A 19772-nucleotide genomic window follows, 5' to 3' on the forward strand; every position below is an offset into this window, starting at 1 on the left:
TTCATTATTGGTAAGTTTTGAATTTCTAGGTCATTTCTTTTAATTAAAGCTTTCACTATACCCAGACCACATTCATAAAACAGTCTCAACAATTCAGTGTGAAATTCACTGCCACACACTACATTATTGGGATACTTGTGTACCCGTAGTCCCTTGGGGACTATATGCTTTTTGAGACACTCATTTAAATATAAATTGTCCAGCTCAAGAATTTTGTACCTGTATAGGGCTCTTTCAAGATATCTCATGTTTTCGGAGAAAGTAGAATGGGAGTCCACCTGATTCTGACCATTTTCCCCGAGGTAAAAATTCGGTTTGTTATTGACCCAGTCTTTAAAGGTGGACATAGGAACAGTAACGGCTGAAGACCCAACTGGAATGGAATTGTTATTGCTGGGACCTGCCTCGTCCCTGTCCCGTAACACAGCTGGGGTATTCGCAAAGTCAAAGGAATCCACCCTACTCTGCACACTAGTAGGACCGCCGTTAGAATTCAAGGGCTGTCGCAAATCAAACCCGACCATCCTGGAAGAAAGCACCTTGAGTATCTCACGCTGTTCACTAAGGACGGCCTGTAGTCCTTGCCCCAGCGGAGTGAGGAGCTGCACCAATTGAGTGAGCTGACCCGTGAGTTGGCTTGAATATGTGGCTCCAAACTGAACGCCGCCTTCCCCACAAGCGCCGGAAGCGCTTGCGGCAGTAATCTCCGGACCAGCCTCCATAACAAACCACAACCAAGGAAAGCTGAAAATACAAATAATCCACAAATAGACCACAGCAAGCAGGCACGGAGAACCACCGGGAAATACCAAACTGCACGATAAGGCAAAACAGGTGAAAATGTTCTTTTATTTAACGTTACACCACTGAAAGCACGTTTTCGTTGGAAAACCAACTTCATCAGACGCAGCCCTATACATTTCCACACCTAATATACATCCAGTTTCTTAATTAAATAATTAATTAAACAATTTTCTTAAAGTGAAACAACTATCAATGCATTTAGGCTTACTTATAAGTTAATGATGCATAAAAACAATCATTAAAAGCTTGTTGCACTAATAAAAAATTCTGAAGCCGTTGCTTCAATTGCTGGAGCTATGTCAGACTCAAAGCCTGTCACAAGTGGTGTCCCACAGGGCTCAGTCCTGGGTCCACTCTTGTTCGGCATCTACTTTTCTGAAGTACAAGCAAACACAGGAGGGTTATGGCTGACAAAGTTTGCACATGACTGCAAACTGGGTGCCATAGTCAAAAACACATCTGACACAGATATCCTCCAGAAGGGCCTCACAGAAATGGATAACTGGTGCCAGAGCCATGGCCTGAAGTTAAACGCCAAAAAATGCATAGTCATACCCTTCGGGAAAAACAAGGTTACCCCTAGCTACCATATAGGTGGCAATCCACTGAGCACAGAAAAAGTCATCAGGGATCTGGGGACCCAAGTTGACAGTAGCCTTTCGTTTGACACTCATGTTGCTAAAGTAGTTAGGAAAACCTTCTATATCTCCCACCTGATCATGAAGGGATTCACATCTAGATCAAGGGAGGTCATCGTCTCCCTGTACTCATCACTCATTAGACCTATGATTGAGTACAATGCCCCGTTCGAATGTATCTGACCAGACACCTGATGCAGCTTGAAAGGCCCCAAAGTTCCTCACCAAAAGGATAAAGGGTCTCAAAAATATGTCTTATGCTGCCCGACTGAAAGAACTCAGCTCTATTCAGTCTCATACCGCTTTCTCAGAGGTGACCTGTGCCTGACATATAAGGCCATGTCAAACCCAGATTTGATGAATATGCTTCACCTCAAAAATCTAGATCCCTCAGAACCACAAGGCGGAGACTTAAACCTTGACACGGTTATAAATGGAACGTGCTGGAGGGACAGATTCATCACCCAGAGACTCCCTATGCTGTGGAACAAAATCCCGGTACATGTGAGGCAGAGCACCTCGCTGGCCTTGTTCAAGAGGAATCTTGACCAATGGATGGGAGATCGCAGATATACCCCAGGGATTACTTCAGTGTCACTGCTTGACAGAGGCACAGAAAAATGATAGGCATAGTTTTTATTCAAACTAAAGGGGTGGTGAAAGCCACATAACTATGGGCTAGGCTTATAAATGCCCTTGGGCAGATAGCCTAGTATGAACCTATGAACCTATGAACCTATGAACCTATGACAGGTGGTACTGTGTACATCTAGCTATACTACCCACTGATCCAAATGGTCATGTGGTTTTATGTACAACTAGCTGTAATATCCACTGATCCAAATGGGCATTTGATGATACGTACAACTAGCTGTACTACCCACTTATTTATTTTTTTATTTATTTATTTTCAGTTTGATTACCGGGGAAGTCCACTGGGCCAAGAAGTGCTCATCTTCAGTGGAGGCCCTAGGAGAAAAGCTCCATGTGCAATACAGTACAATAAAGGTTACAAAATATAAAGAAGGTTACATAATGAATGAGATGAAATACAAGAGTAAGATTCATACATTCAAAAAAAAATAGCAAGCATAATATACATCATGAGACAATTTAAAAAAGCAAAACACAATTTTTTTTTGTTACTCTTAGGAAATTCACAATATTTACAAGCTTAGAGTTTATTTAACTCATTCACTCCAGTGCAACTATTTTGAGTATGTACCTTTAACTCCTAGTGGATGTGGCCTGAGCCTTTAAAAATTAAATTATCACCTTACAATTCTAACAAATACTCATTGACAGAGGTCAAATATCAATACAATTGTGTTTGCCATCATGTATGCTTCAAGATAAAATATTTTTAAACCTTGTATGTAGCATGGTTTTGGAATTATTAATGCAAATATGCATAAGTAATATTTGATGCCTAGAGGAGCAGGAGGAGTGAACTGCAGACTCACCTGGAGGCGTCACTCGGATGTAATGAGTTAAAGTCAGCTAGTTCAGGTTCTTTAGAGAAATTAGAATAAGGTTAAGAGTAAAGTAGAGCAGGAGGATGGAGAGCTTAGTGCAAAGAGTTATGTAGGGTGAAAGCAGGAGCATTTCCATTTGGAAGATAGGTGTAGGAAGAGTTGGTTTTTGAAGGATTCAGTGTTAGGTATAGTCCTAAGAGAAGGAGGGAGTGAGTTCCATTTTTTACTTAGAGAGAAGGAGAGTAGAAGCTGGCTGTTGGGACGTTTGGGTTTGTGAACGGAGATTAGGTTTTGGTGTTCAGATCTCAGAGATCTGTTTGGGATGTAAGGGGGAAGAATGTTCTTTAAGGCTGGGCATTTATCAGGGTAGAATATTAATTTGTGAGCACAGGTTAGTTGGAGATAGTCTAGGTGGTTAGGGAGTTCTAACCAATTCAGAGATTGAAGGCAGAGGCGGTGGTGAGTTGATGTTTTGGATTTAGTGGCAAATTTGGAGATCTTATTATAGCAAGCTTCAAGTTTAGAGGTGTTGGAAGTGGACAAATTGGTTAGTAGAGGGGCTCCATATAGAAGAGAAGGTAAGAGGTAGGTGATTGCCAGGGTGTGCCTAGAGGAGTTGGAAAGAAATTGATTGTTCCTATATAGTATACCTAGCTTTTGGTGGGTTTTCTTTATGCCATGTTGAATGTGAAGATCGAATTTGAGGTGTTCGTCTAAGGTAATGCCAAGGAGTTTTGCAGATGGGGACTACTTCTATAGCAGTGTTTGATTGGCTTAGGACATTGAAAGTGTTTTTGTCAAAGGAGGAAGCCTTGGAGGGGAGGAAAATTATTATTTTAGATTTATTGGAGTTGAGGGAAAGGTGGTTTTGGTGCATCCAGTTCTCTGTAGTGGAAAATGCTATTTGAGTTTTAGTCAGTAGTTCAGGAATGTTGGGGGTGGCACAGACCAAGGTAGAGTCATCAGCGTATTGGATGACTGAAGCATCAGGGATGATGGCGTGAAGGTTATTTATAAAGATGTTGAAAAGCATGGTTCCGAGGATGGATCCTTGAGGAACGCCAGTGGGTGTAGGCAAGAAGGAAGAGGAGGAGTTCTTTCATTTGACAGCTTGAGATCTGTCAGATAGGTAGCTGGAGAACCAGGATAGAGTATTAGGGGAGAGATTAAAGTTGGCAAGATGAAGGAGAAGGTATGTATGGGGGATGGTGTCGAAGGCTTTAAAAAGATCTAGTAGTACTGTGGATACAAAGAGTCCAGAGTCTCGAGCTAGATTGACAGTTTCTAGGAAGGATAGTAGGGCAGTTATGGTACTGTGGCCAGGACGGAAGCTGGTCTGGGTGGGAGTTAGAAGGTGATTCTGAATTAGGTAGGGCATAAGTTGGTGGTGGACACATTTTTCTAGGATTTTAGATATTGGTGAGAGGAGGGCAATGGGGCAAAAGTTAGAAATAGAGATGTTTTTGCCTCCTTTGTGTAGAGGAAGAATGTAGGCTGAACACCAGAGATTGGGCACATATGATTCATTTAAGGATCTATTAATCAAGATACTGATTGGGAGAGCAATACCTTCAGCTGCACATTTGAGGAAGGAGGAGGGTATGTTGTCTGGAGCATTTGAGCAAGGCTTTAATTTGGATAAAAGCTTTTTTATAAAAATGGTGGATACAGGTTTGAGATGGAAATTTAGGGGATTGTTATTAGGGTTGTTGGGTGTTGTGTGGTGGGAGTTAGGTGGATTCTTATTTGGGAATGTTTTGGTTAGCTTAGCTATGGATTCGGTAAAGAAGGTGTTGAAATGGGAGCTTAGTTCTCTATCAGTTAAACTAGGATCAGGGCAGGGGTTATTCCTAGATCCAGGATGGAGAAGGGAGTTGACTGATTTCCAGAATAGTTTAGGGTTCTTGTTGTTGTTGGACTGAAGTTTATTATAGTAGTTTTTTTTGTCCTTGGTAATAAGTTTTTTTTACTTGGTTGCGGAGTTGTGTGTATTGGAGCAAGGCAGAGGACAGTTTACTTTTCTGGTAAAGCTTCCAGTATTTGTCTCTGAGATGCATAATTTGTTTAGTTTCTTTGGGGAGCCAGGGAGCAGAATAGGCTTTGATTTGTTTGTTTCTTAGAGGGGCTAGGGAGTTAAGAGTATTTATGAAGATAGAGTTAAAATGCTCTACAGCGTTGTCGAGAGGGAGAGTGTTTAAGATTTGCCAGTTAATTTGTTTAAAGATGTTAGAAAAAATTACAGGGTTGAAGTTGCTAAGGTTACGCGTTTGAATATAGACATGTTGGTGTTGAATGGAGCTTGTTGATCGATGGATGAAGGCAGGGAAATGGTCACTGAAGGTGTCATGGATGGTACCAGAGAAAATGATTTTGTTTGGATTGGAGACTAGTATCCAATCTATGATGGAACCTGGAGGATGGTTTTTATTAGGGTGAGTTGTTGAATGGATTACTTGGGTGAAGTTATAAAGGTTAATGGATAGTGAAGGAGATGGCGTGTTGATTTTATTCCAGTCAATATTGACATCACCTAGAATAAAGTTTTCATATTTTTTTCAGTTGAGGCCCAGTGAAGAATATCTTCAAGGGTGGATATATTGTTGCCAGGGGAGATGTATATAGAAATTATGCAGATGTTTTTTATATTTATTCAACCTGAGAAGGCCTGTTGTGATTTCAAATTTTTGAATTGAGGGGTATGGATTTGAAGAGAAATTAAGGAGAGAAGATTGGAGTAGATTAGAGCAGAGCCTCCCCCTTTTTTATTTATGCGGTCACTTCTGAGGATGTGGTAACCAGGAGGTAAGATTTCTGAGTCAGAAATATGGGGTTTTAGCCAGGTTTCAGATATGGCTAAGATGTCAGGTTGGTTGTGATTAATCCAAGCTTGGACCTGGTGAAATTTGTTGTTATCCATATTGGCATGTGGTACTATGCACAACTATCTCTACTACCCACTGATCCAAATGGGCATGTAGTAAATGTACAACAAACTGTACTTCCCACTTATCCATATCAGCATATGGTAAATGTACAACAAGCTGTGCTGCCTATTTCTACAAATTGGCATGTGGTACTATGCACAACTAGCTGTACTATCCACTGATCCAAATGGGCCTCTGGTACTTTATACAATAAGCTGTACTACCCAAAGTAATCACACTATTCTCTTTCTAAAGCCCTGCACTTGCTCAGCTCTTATAAGGAAACACTAACTAACTAAAGCACTACACCCTCCTTGACTTCTCATAAGTATTAGACTCCCGATTGGTCCTCCCTGATCAAGTGAAAGATCAGTTCCCTTCCCTAATCTGATCAGTAAAAAAACAGTTCCCTATACTAATCTGGTATGTCCAAGGGTCAGTTTCAAGGTTACTCTCCAGTCCAGCTGGTGAATCTGGGAATTTTGAGGCAATGGTACAATTGCCTTATGTACACAAACAACCCTCTCCTCCTTCCAAAAAACTCTAATACATGTGAGAGATGCAGTTACACAGCCAAACTGAAGGCAGAGCTCTCTCAACCCAAGACTGGCACAGTCAGTCAGGAGGAAAAGGTAACTACCCACACCACAAATCCAGTCTCACACAGACCTATTGCATCTGCATACACAACACATAAACACACAAAAACATACTTGGAGGCTTTAAATAAAAATCTGCCTAAAGAGCAAAGACCTCCTAAGCAGATATCCAAACAACAGCCACCCCTCAACAATACCCACAAATCACATATCTCACAAAATCAGTGTGCCTCACAGTCACAGCCCTTAAGGCCAAACAACACACCAAATACACTTGTTATAGGGGACTCTATTGTCTGGCACACTGACGTCTCACTCACGAGACTAAACAAGGAGAAGGTCACTGTAAGCTGCCTGTTGGGTGCCAGGATCCGCCACATAATGCAAGCAATCAGGTCACTCCAAAGCAAGTACAAGTATGGCTCCATCATTGTCCATGCTGGTGTGAATGACCTGAGACGTACCTCCCTGGACTACATAAAAAGAGACATTGAGGAGCTCTCTGACCATGTAGCCCAGGCTGGTATGACCCTGACCTTGAGTAGCATCTTGCCCTCACCAAGAATGATTCCACAGTATAAAGACAAAATTATCAGTTTCAACAATTGGCTAAAGTATTTGTGTCATTCAAAGGGGATCCAGTGTCTGTCAGCCTGGGATGACATGCTCGAAAAGCCATGTTGCTTCGCTAGGGATGGCTTGCACTTGTCACCCTTAAGCATTCGTATACTGGCCAAGGCTCTTGTCACCCCCATAGTTCCTTTTTTAGGCAAGGCTCAAAGGACAAACCCACCTCCATAGACAACCCAAAGATAAAAAAACTAAAGGTAATGCTACTCAATGCCAGAAGTCTAAACCTCAAGATGCACGCATTAGAGACTCTCCTCAATATGGAGAAAATCGATGTCTGTGCAGTAACAGAAACCTGGTTCAAGGCTCCTGAGAGCACCCCAGCACTACCAGGTTATAACTCATGCCATGCGTTTTGGCCCCAAAACTCGGACCGAAGCACAAAAGGAGGGGGAGTATCTATATTCATCAAAGATATCTACACCTTCAGGTTAGTGGCACTGCACAAAGCATTGGAAACCATCCATGTGCAACTAACAGCAGGCAAAACTGCCTTTCAGTTTGTAGCCTGCTACAGCACACCCTCCCTATTACAGGAACCCCACTTGGCATTCCTGAGAACACTGGAGAATATGAAGGTCTCTCCAAACACTATGTTATTGGGTGACTTCAACTACCCAAACATTGACTGGGAAAACTACTCAAGCCCAAACACCCTCACCCAATGGTTCCTTGAATTTATAAACTCTAACACAATTGAACAACTGGTCACCACTCCCACAAGAGGGAACAACATATTGGACCTGGTCATCACCAGCATAGGGACTCTATGTTCCACAGCAGAGGTAAACCCCTGATTGGTAAGATCAGACCATAAACAAATGTCCCTGGACATCCATATTCCGTCTGCACCCCCAGCCAAGGAAATCACTGTAAAGAATTTCTCAAAAGCCAACTTTGCACTTCTCAAGACTGAGGTGGAATCCTTCAAAGCCCCTGGGCCAGAGGATAATACAGCCCAATCCACAGAATCCTTTACAAATGCATTATATGAGCACCTGCAGGAATGCATGGATTGTGCTATCCCAAATAAAACCAAGACTCACTCCTCCAAAAACAGGAGGCCGGTCTGGTGGACCCCGACCATAAATTAGCTATACAACAGGAGGAGAAAGCTACTACATGGCAGAGCAAAATCCCAAAAAGGGAAGGCATCTCTGATCAGTATTAACAAGAAACTTTGATCCCTCATAAAATCATCTAAGGCCAGTTTCAAAAGAAAAATTGCCCTAGACACTAAAGATAATCACAAGGCCTTCTTTAGTTATGTCAGGAACATGGGCGGAAACTCCCATTTATGCTCTGAATTGTTGCATAATGGTACAAAATATACCGAACTTACAGACATAGCCAACATCCTGGAAGACAGATTTAGCACAAACTTCTCCCCCCTTCCCCCCCAAAGGATCAAACACCTATCCCAACTGAATGTAACCTCCTTGACATCACAGATTCACAGGTGAAAGCTGCCCTCTCCAAAGCAAAAAACACAGCATCTATGGGACCGGACGGTGTCCCAGGCTGTGTCTTACATGAGCTTCAAGAAGAACTGAACCCTCACATTAAGTCACTATTCAAACTTAGCCTTAATACAGGATATGTACCCAAAGAATGGCGTACAGCTACAGTGGTCCCACTCCACAAAGGTGGTGCCACAATGGACCCCGGAAACTAACGCCCCATAAGCCTGACTAGTCTGGTCTGTAAAGCTATGGAGCGTATTATCATGGAACTCATAAACAAAGACATTGGGAGCCTCCAGACTCTGGACCCTATCCAATTCGGCTTTGTTAAGGGCAGATATTGCCTCTTAAACCTAGTTGATTTCTTTGAAACAGTTAAAGCCATAGATGAGGGCAAGGTAGTCCACACAGCCTACCTGGACCTCGGGAAAGCCTTCGACACAATACCCCACTCGGGCATCATAAATAAGCTTACCAGCTTAAATATCAACCCCTATATCACAAGATGGGTTGCAAACTGGCACAGAGATAGAACCCACATGGTCAGAATCACAGGTGTCATGTCCGCATCCAAACCAGTTACAAGTGGCATCCCACAAGGCTCAGTTGTGGGACCTCTCTTGTTTGGTATATATTTCTCTGAGGTTCAGGCTAACATGGGGGGATTATGCCTGACAAAGTTCGCAGATGACTGCAAATTGGGGCCATAATCGAATCTCCAGCTGACACAGGCATCCTCCAAAAGGGTCTTACAGAGATGGATGCTTGGTACCAGAGCCACGGCCTCAAGCTAAATGCTAAAAAGTGCATAGTCATCTCCTTTGGGAAAAACAAGGTGCCCACAAATTACCACATAGGTGGTAATCCATTAAGTATGGAAGAAGTAATTAGAGATTTGGGGACCAACGTAGATAGTAATCTCTCCTTTGATAATCACGTTGCCAAAGTGGTTAGAAAGACCTTCTATATAGCCCACCTTATCACGAAAGGGTTCGCATCTAGATCAAGAGAGGTCATTGTGCCCTCTACTCGTCACTCATCAAGCCCATAATTTAATACAATGCCCCTTTTGAGATGTACCTTACCCGACACCTGCAGCAACTGGAGAGACCCCAAAAGTACCTCACCAAGAGGATCATGGGCTACAAACAGATGTCCTATGCAGCTCGACTAAAGAAACTCCAGCTCTACTCAGTTGCTTACTGCCTACTCAGAGGCGATCTATGCCTGATGTACAAAGCCATGTCAAACCCAGAATTAATGGACATGCTCCACCTCAAAAATCCAAGTCTCTTAGAGCTACACGCTCCAGGGACCTAAACCTCAGCACAAAAATAAATAGGACATGCTGGAGGGACAGATTCATTTCCCAGAGGCTCCCCTCACTCTGGAATAGAATCCCAATTCATGTTAGACATAGCCCCTCACTGACCCTCTTCAAGCAAAATTTGGACGCGTGGATGGGAAATCGCAGATTCACCCCTTTGATCTCTCCTGTGTCCCTGCTAGACAGAGGCACAGTAAACTAATCTTAAAAGGGTACCTTCTGTGACCTTCTTTACAGTGGCACAGTAGGCTAATCTAATAGGGAGGCAGAAGCCAAATACACTCTGGCTAGGCTTATAAATGCCCTAGGGCAGATAGCCTAGTATCTACCTATGAACCTATGAACCCACTGATCCAATATGGCATGTGGTAATATGACAAATAGCTGTACTACACTAGGATCCAAATGGGCATGAGATAATATGTACAACCAGCTGCACTACCCAGTGACCCAAATGGGCATCTGGCAATATGTACAAGTAGGTGTGCTACCCACTGATCCAAAATGGCATGTGGGAAATGTACAACAAACTGTACTGCCCATGTATCCAAACTGGCATGTGGTACTACGCACAACTAGCTGTACTACCCACTGACTCAAATGAGCTTGTGATACTATGTACAATAAGCTGTACTACGCAATGATCCAAATGGACATGTGGTAATATGTACAACTAGCTGTACTAACCACTGATCCAAATTTGTATGTGGTACAGTGTACAACTAGTTGTATTACTAACTGATCCAAATGGGTATGTGATACTCTGTACAGCTAGCTGTACTACCCACTAATCCAAATGGGCATATGGTAATATGTACAACAAGCTGTACTACCCAGTGATCCAAATGGGCATGTGGTACAATGTACCACTAGCTGTACTACACACTGATTCAAAAGGGCATGAGGTAATATGTGCAACTATTTGGATTACCCACTGATCCAAATGGGCATGTGGTCCTGTCTACAACTACCTGTAATACCCCTGAACTAAAAATGCATGTGATAATATGTAAAACTAACTGTCATACCCACTGATCCAAATGGGCATGTGATACTGTCTACAACTAGCTGAACTACCCACTGATCCAGATGGGCATGTTGTACTATGTACAAAAAGATGTACTTCCCACTTATCCAAATGGACATGTGGTACTATGTACAACAAGCTGTAATACCCACTGATCCAAAAGGGCATGTGGTACTATGTACAAGTGGCAGTACTACCCACTGATCCAAATGGGTATGTGGTTATATGTACAACTAGGTCTACTACCCATGGATCCAAATGGGCATGTGGCAATATATATAACTAGCAAACCCACTGATCCAAATGGGCATGTGGTACTATGTGCAACAAGCTGTACTACTCACTAATCCAAATGCACATGTGGTAATATGTGCACGTAGCTGTACTACCCACTGATACAAATAAGCATGTGGAAATATTTACATCTAGTTGTACTCCCCACTGATCCAAATTAGCATGTGGCACTATGGACAACTAGCTGTAACACCCACTGATCTAAATGGGCATGTGGTGCTATGTACAACAAGCTGTACTACCCCCTGATCTAAATGGGCATGTGGTACTATGTACAACTAGCTCTACTACCCACTGATCCAAATAGGCATGTGGAAATATGTGCAAATAGCTGTACTACCCACTGATCCAAATGGGCATGTGGTAATACGTACAACTCGTTGTACTACCCAATTATCCAAATGGGCTGGAGGTTCTATGTACAACAAGCTGTACTATGCACTGATCGAAATAGGCATGTGGTAATATGTAAAACTAGATGTACTACCCACTGATGCAAATGAGCATGTGGTATTATGTAAAACAACCTGTTCTACCCAGTGATCCAAATGGGCATGTGGTACAATGTACAACTAGTTGTACTACCCACTGATCCAAAAGGGCATGTGGTAATATGTGGAACTAGCTGCACTACCCACTGATCCAAATGGGCATGTGGTACTGTCCACAACTACCTGTAATACCCCCTGAACCATAAGGGCAGTTGGTAATATGTACAACTAGCTTTTCTACCCATTGATCCAAGTGGGCATGTGATACTGTCTACAACTAGCTCTACTACCCACAGATCCAAATGGGTTTGTGGTACTATGTACAAAATGCTGTTCTACCCATTGATCCAAATGAGCATGTGTTACTATGTACAACAAGCTGCACTACCCACTGATCCAAATGGGCATGTGGTACTATGTATAACTAGCTGTACTACCCACTGATCCAAATGGGCATGTGGTAATATGCACAACTAGCTCTAATAACCACTGATCCAAATAGGCATGTGCTCTGTGTACAACTAGCTGTGCTACCCACTGATCAAAATAGGCATGTGGTAATATGAACAACTAGCTGTACTACCCTCTGATTCAAATGGGCATGTGGTACTATGTACAATAAGCTGTACTACCCATTGATCCAAACGGGAATGTGGTAATATGACCAACAAGCTGAACTACGCACTGATCAAAATGGGCATGTGATAAAATGTACAACTAGTTGTAATACCCTTTGATCCAAATGGGCATGTGGTAAGATGTACAACTAGCTGTACCAACCACTGATCCAAATGGCCATGTCGTACTATGTAGAACTAGCTGTTCTACCCACTGATCCAATTGGGGTGTGGTAATATATACAACTAGCTGTACTACCCCCGGTCCAAGTGGACATGTGGTAATATGTAGAAAAAGCTGTACTACCCACTGATTCAAATGGGCATGTGGTACTATGTACAACTAGCTGTACTACCCAGTGATCGAAATGGGCATGTGGTAATATGCACAACTAGCTGCACTACCCACTGATCCAAATGGGCATTTGGTACCATGTAAAACTATCTGTACTACCAACTGATCCAAGCGGACATGTGATAATACGCGCAACTCATTGTACTACCCAGTTATCCAAATGGGCTGAAGCTACTATGTACATCAAGCTGTACTACTCACTGATCCAAATAGGCATGTGGTAATATGTAACTCTAGATGTACTACCCACTGATCCAAATGGGCATGTGGTACAATGTACAACCTGAGCTTTGGCCGGCTAAAATTTAGCTGTATTTAACTGGACGTTGAAGAGAATTTAAGTACCTTTTATCTGCACTTTTTTTCAAATAATACAGCATTTTAATTGATTTATTTGTGTTGCATTGAATATTAACTGAACTGGAAGTTTTGACTCTGAAAAGTTCCTCACCCACCCTCCCTGTTTTTTTTTTTTTTTTTTTTTTTTTTTTGGTGTTAATCTTGGTGGTTTTGAAACTGCTTGCCCCTCTTGTAAATTTGTGTTTGGATACTCCTTCTGGGCCCATCTCATTTGCTCACTCAACTGAGTGCTTTGAGATCATATTTTGATTTCAGGCACTCCTACTGTGTACAAAGAGAGCATCTGGGAAAGAAAAAAAATTAAGCTTGTTTCCTGCCTTTTCTGTAAGTGGTCTATACTGCAGGCTTCAGAGCCCTCAAGCCTTTCTGTGTTGGAGGGAAACCTTCTAGCTTAATTTTGTTTCTTAGAACTAGCCAGTTTTCTAGTTTCAGCACTCAAAATCTGTTTCTTTGAACTCAGCACTTGTTCAGAACTTGTTGTAAGTACTAAATAAGCTGCAAATTACTACAGCACTCAACTTTCCTCACTTGTACAGAGGAAAGCAGTTTTTAGTACTTAATAAATAGGCTCCCATCCAGGCATGTCTAATGGTCAGCTCCCAGTGAATTCTCCTGTCTACCTGATGAATCTGGGCATCTTGGGGCAATGCAGCAATTGCCTCATGTCCACAGACAACTCTCTTCTCCTACCACCCAACACTACAACCTGTGAGAGATACACTTATATAGTCAAACTGGAAGCAAACTCTCGTCACCCTAGACTGGACTAGACAGTCAAGAAAAGAAGGTAAACACTTGCACAACACCACACTATTCACATCCCTCAAAACCTACACCACCAAAACACACACATAGAAACACAAAACACACACCTACATTCACGGAGCTCTCAATAAAAACCTGCTCAAGCATCAGGGACTACCAAAGCAGAAATGCACGCAAACTCCACCCCCCCAACACAATCCAAATGACACATAGCCCACAAGCTCAGTGTGCCACTTAGCACAGCCCATAAGGCATAACAACATATCCAACACTCGAGTCATAGGTGACTCTATAGACAGGCACACTGATGTTCCACTCATCAGGCTAAATAAGGAGAAAGTTACAGTCAGCTGCCTGTCAGGTGCCAGGATCCACCACATAACGCACGCACTCAGGTCACTCCACAACAAGTACAAATATGACACTGTCATTGCCCATGTTGGTGTGAATTACCTGAGATGTACCTCCCTGTACTACATGAAAAGAGACATGGAGGAGCTCTCCAATCTTGTAGCCCAGGTAGGTATGACCCTAGCCCTGAGTAGCATTCTGCCATCACCCAGAATGATACCACAGTACAAGGACAAAATGATTGACTTCAACAATTTGCTAAGCTTCTGGTGTCATTCTAAGGGGATCCAGTATTTGTCTGCCTTGGACGACATGATCGACAGACAACAATGCCTTGTCAGAGATGGCCTGCACCTATAGCCCTTGGAATTCCAGGTACTGGCTAAGGCTCTTGCCACCCCTATAGTGCCTTTTTTAGGCAAGGTTCAAATGACAAATTCATCACTGTAACAGGTACAAGCAAGAAAAATCTGAGGGTAATGCTACTCAATGCTAGAAGTCTAAACCTCAAAATGCACTCACTTGAGGCACTCTTCAAAATGGAGAACATCGACATCTTTGCAGTGACAGAGACCTGGTTCAAATCTCCAGAGAGCACCTTTGCGTTACCAGGCTATACTTCATACCACACCTTTCATCCAGCTAACCCAGAATGAAGCACTAAAGACAGAGGCTTGTCCATATTCATTAAGGATATCTAGACCTCCAGGCTAGTTGCACAGCATAATGCATCCGAGATAATCCAAGTGCAACTAACTATGGGCAAGACCGCAATCCAAATTGTAGCTTGCTGCAGACCCCCTACCATGCCCCAGGATTCCCACTCCACATTTCTTGATACACTGAAAAGTATTAGGGTACAACCCAACACCCTAATAATCAGCTATTTCAACTACCCCACCATTAACTAGGAAAATTACTCATGTACCAACTCTTTTGCTCAACGTTTTCTGGAATTCATAAATTCCAACACCTTTGATCAACTTATTCACACCTCCACCAGGGGCAGCAATATCCTAGACCTGGTCATTACCAACATGGGCAACCGGAGATCCACACCAGAGGTCAATTCCTTGTTGGTCAGATCTGACCACAAGTAAATCACCCTAGACATCCACATCCCGCCCCCACCACCAATTAGGGAAACCACCGTAAAAAACTTCTCTAAAGCCAACTTCACACTTCTTAAGACAGAAGTGGCAAACTTTATGACACCCATGCAGACGAACAATAGAGGTACAACTGCTGGATCCTACACAAATGCACTTTATAAGCACTAACACGAGTGCATGGATCATGCTATCTCTAATAGAAGCAAGATGCTATCCTCTAAAAAAAGGAAGCCAATGTGGTAGTCATCTGCCATAAACTAACTGTACAACAGAAGAAAGAAACTGTTGCAAAAAAGAGTAAAATCCCATGACTGGAGGAACTCCCTGGTCAACCTCAGTAAGAAGCTGAGATCCTTCATAAAATCCTCCAAAGCAAGTTACGAAAACAAAATTGCCACTGACTCTAAAGACAAGCACAAAGCATTCTATAGCTATGTCAGGAATCTCAATGGCAACACTCAGATCTGCTCTGAGTTACAGCACAATGGCACTAAATATACAGAACCAACTGATATTGGCAACATCCTGGCAGATAGGTTCAGTGCTAACTTTACCCCCCTCTCACTCCCTAGAGGGCCCATCTCTATATCGGAAGAATGCAAAGTTCCTGTAATCACTGCTGCACAGGTAAAAAACACACCCTCCAAAGCTAAGAACACAGCATCCATGGGACCTGACAATATCCCAGGCTGCGTTCTACATGAAATACAGAATATACTGGCACCCTACCTAAGTACCATGTTCAATCATAGCCTCACCTCAGGCTTTTTGCCCACTGAATGGTGCACCGTGATGGTTATCCCACTCCACAAAGGGGGAGCCATGATGGATGACGGGAACTACCGCCCCATTAGCCTGACGAGCCTGGTCTACAAGGCCATGGAACGTATCATCATGGAACTCATAAACAAAGTCATTAGTAATCTGCAAACTCTGGACCCTACCCAGTTCAGGTTTGTAAAAGGCAGATCATATCTCCTAAATCTGATTGACGTCTTTGAAGCAGTCACCAAAGCCATAGATGAGAGTAAGGTGGTTCACAAAGCTTATCTAGATCTCGCCAAGGCTTTCAACACCATCCCCCACTCTAAAATTATAGATAAGCTCACTAAACTAGGTATAAATCCCTATGTCACAAGATGGGTTGCCAATTGGCTCATGGACAGAACCCACACTGTGAAAGAAGCAGACTCCAAATCTGACTGCAGACCAGTGACAAGTGGAGTAATACAGGGTTCAGTCTTGGGTCCTCTCCTGTTTAGTATCTACTTCTCTGAAGTACAAGCAAACACAGAAGGTCTTTGGCTAACACAGTTTGCAAATGACTGCAAACTAGGAGCCATAATCAAAACTCCTAATGATGTGGACATACTACAAAAGGGCCTCACTGAGACAAATGCCTGGTGTCAAAGCCATGGCCTGAAGCTTAATGCCAAAAAGTGTATTGTCATCCCCTGTGTTAAAAACTCTGTACCCATGAACTACCACATAAGTGGTAGTCTACTTAACGCTTAAAGTGTGATAAGAGACCTTGTGCACAGGTGGACAGTAGTCTCTCCTTTGATAATCACATTGCCACAGTGGTCAGGAAATCCTTCTACATAGTTCACCTCATCACAAAAGGTTTCTCATCCAGAAAAAAAAGAGGTCATTGTTCCCCTCTACTCAACACTCATTAGACCCATTATAGAGTACAATGCCTCTTTTGGTATGAATCTCACAAGACATCTACAAAAACTGAAAAGGCCACAGAAATACCTCACAAAGAGGATTACTGGCCTCTAACAGATGCCCTATGCTGACCATCTCAAAAAACTCCAGCTTTGCACCATTGCATATCGCCTACTCAGAGGCAATCTCGGCCTACCATACAAAGCTATGTCAGACCCAGAGCTGTTGGACATGCTCCACTTAAAGAAATCACAATCTCTCTGAGCTACATGCTCTAGGGACCTATACCTTGTCACCACAATAAACAGAACATGCTGGAGGGATAGAGTCCTGTGTCAGAGACTTCCCATACTCTGGAACAGACTACCTATTTATGTCAAACAGAGCTCCTCATTAGCACTCTTCAAGAAAAATCTTGATAATTGGATGGGAAATAAGAAATACACCCGGGGATCACTTCTGTAGCTCTGCTTGACAGGGGCACAGGAAAATAATTTTCTTGGCTGGCGAAAGCCAGGGTACCTTTTTGGCTAGGCTTATAAAGGCCCTAGGGCTAATAGTTTTGTACCTACATATGAACCTATGAACATATGAAGCTGTACTACCCACTGATCCAAAAGGGCATGTGGTAATATGTGCAACTAGCTGCACTACCCACTGATCCAAATGGTCATGTGGTACTGTCTACAACTACCTGTAATACCCCCTGAACCATAAATGCAATTGGTAATATGTACAACTAGCTTTCCTACCCACTGATCCAAGTGGGCATGTGATACTGTCTATAACTAGCTCTACTACCCACGGATCCAAATGGGGTTTGTGGTGCTATGTACAAAAAGCTGTACTACCCACTGATCCATATGGGCATCTGGTACTATGTACAAGAAGCTGCACTACCCAATGATCCAAAAGGGCATGTGGTACTAAGTATAAACAGCTGTACTACCCCCTGGTCCAAATGGGCATGTGGTAATATGTACAACTAGCTCTACTACCCACTGATCCAAATGGGCATGTGGTCTGTGTACAACTAGCTGTACTACCCACTGATCCAAATGGGCATGTGGGAATATGAACAAATATCTGTACTACTCTCTGATTCAAATGGACATGTGATACTATATACAACAAGCTGTATTACCTATTGATCAAAATGGGCATGTCGTAATATGTAAAACCAGCATTACTACCCATTAATCCAAATGGGCATGTGATAATATTTACAACAAACTGTACTACCCACCGATCCAAATGAGCATATGGTACTATATACAACAAGATGTACTACCCACCGATCCAAATGGGCATGTGGTACTATGTAGCTGTACTATGCATTTTTCCAAATTGGCATAAGGTACTATGTACAACTAGCTGTACTACCCCTGATCTATGTGGGCATGTAGTAATATGCAGAAAAAGCTGTACTACCCACTGATTCAAATGGGCATGTGGTAATATGTACAACTAGCTGTACTACCCACTGATTAAATGGGCATTTGGTACTGTGTACAACTATCTGCACTACCCACTGATCCAAGTGGACATGTGGTAATATGTCCAACTAGATGTACTACCCACTTCTTCAAATAGGCATGTTGTAATACATACAACTAGCTGGACTACCCACTGATCCAAATGGTCATGTGGTAATATGTAGAACTAGTTGTCCTATCCACTGATACAAATAGGCATGTAGTAATATGTACAACTACCTGTAATACCCACTCATCCAAATGGGCATGTGGTAATATGTACAACTAGCTGTGCTACCCACTGATCCAAATGGGCATGTGATACTGTCTACAACTAGATGTACTACCTACAGATCCAAATGGGCAAGTGGTACTGTGCACATTTAGCTGTACTAACCACTGAACCAAATGGCCATGTGGTATTATGTACAACTGGCTGTAATACCCACTGATTCGAATGGGAATGTGGTAATATGTAAAACTGGCAATATTACCCACTGATCCAAATGGGCATGCGGTAATTTGTACAGCTAGATTTGCTATCCACTGGTCCAAAAGGGCATGTGGTATTATGTACAACAAGCTGTACTACCCTCTGATCCAAATGGGCATGTGCCAATATGTACAATTAGCCTACTACCGACTGATCCAAATGTATATATAGTAATATGTACAAATAGGTGTACTACCCACTGATTCAAATGGTCATGTGACAAATGTACAAAAAGTTGTACTACCCACTGATCCAAATGGGCATGTGTTACTGTGTACAGCTAGTTCTACTACCCACTGGACATGTGGTCATATGTATAACTAGCAGTACTACCCACTTATACAAATGGGCAGGGGGTGAAATGTACATCTAGCTGCACTAGCCACTGATCCAAATGGGCATGTGGTAATATGTACAACTAGCTGTACTACCCACTGATCCAAATGGGCATGTGGTAATATGTACAACTAGCTGTCCTACCCACTGATCCAAATGGGCATGTGGTAATATGTACAACTAGCTGTACTACCCACTGATCCAAATAGGCATGTGGTAATATGCAAAACTAGCTGTACTACCCATTGATCCAAATGGGCATGTTGTAAATGTACATGATGCTGTACTACCCACTTATCCAAATGGGCATGTGGTAATATGTACAACTAGCTGTACTACCCACTGATCCAAATGGGCATGTGGTAATATGTACAACTAGCTGCACTACCCACTGATCCAAATGGGCATGTGGTAATATGTACAACTAGCTGTACTACCCATTGATCCAAATGGGCATGTGGTAATATGTACAACTAGCTGTACTACCCACTGATCCAAATGGGCATGTGGTAATATGTACAACTAGCTGTACTACCCACTGATCCAAATGGGCATGTGGTAATAT

Source organism: Protopterus annectens, chromosome 1.part1 (genome assembly GCF_019279795.1).
Source record: "Protopterus annectens isolate FY-2018-M chromosome 1.part1, PAN1.0, whole genome shotgun sequence".
Classification (NCBI taxonomy): Eukaryota; Metazoa; Chordata; order Ceratodontiformes; family Protopteridae; genus Protopterus; species Protopterus annectens.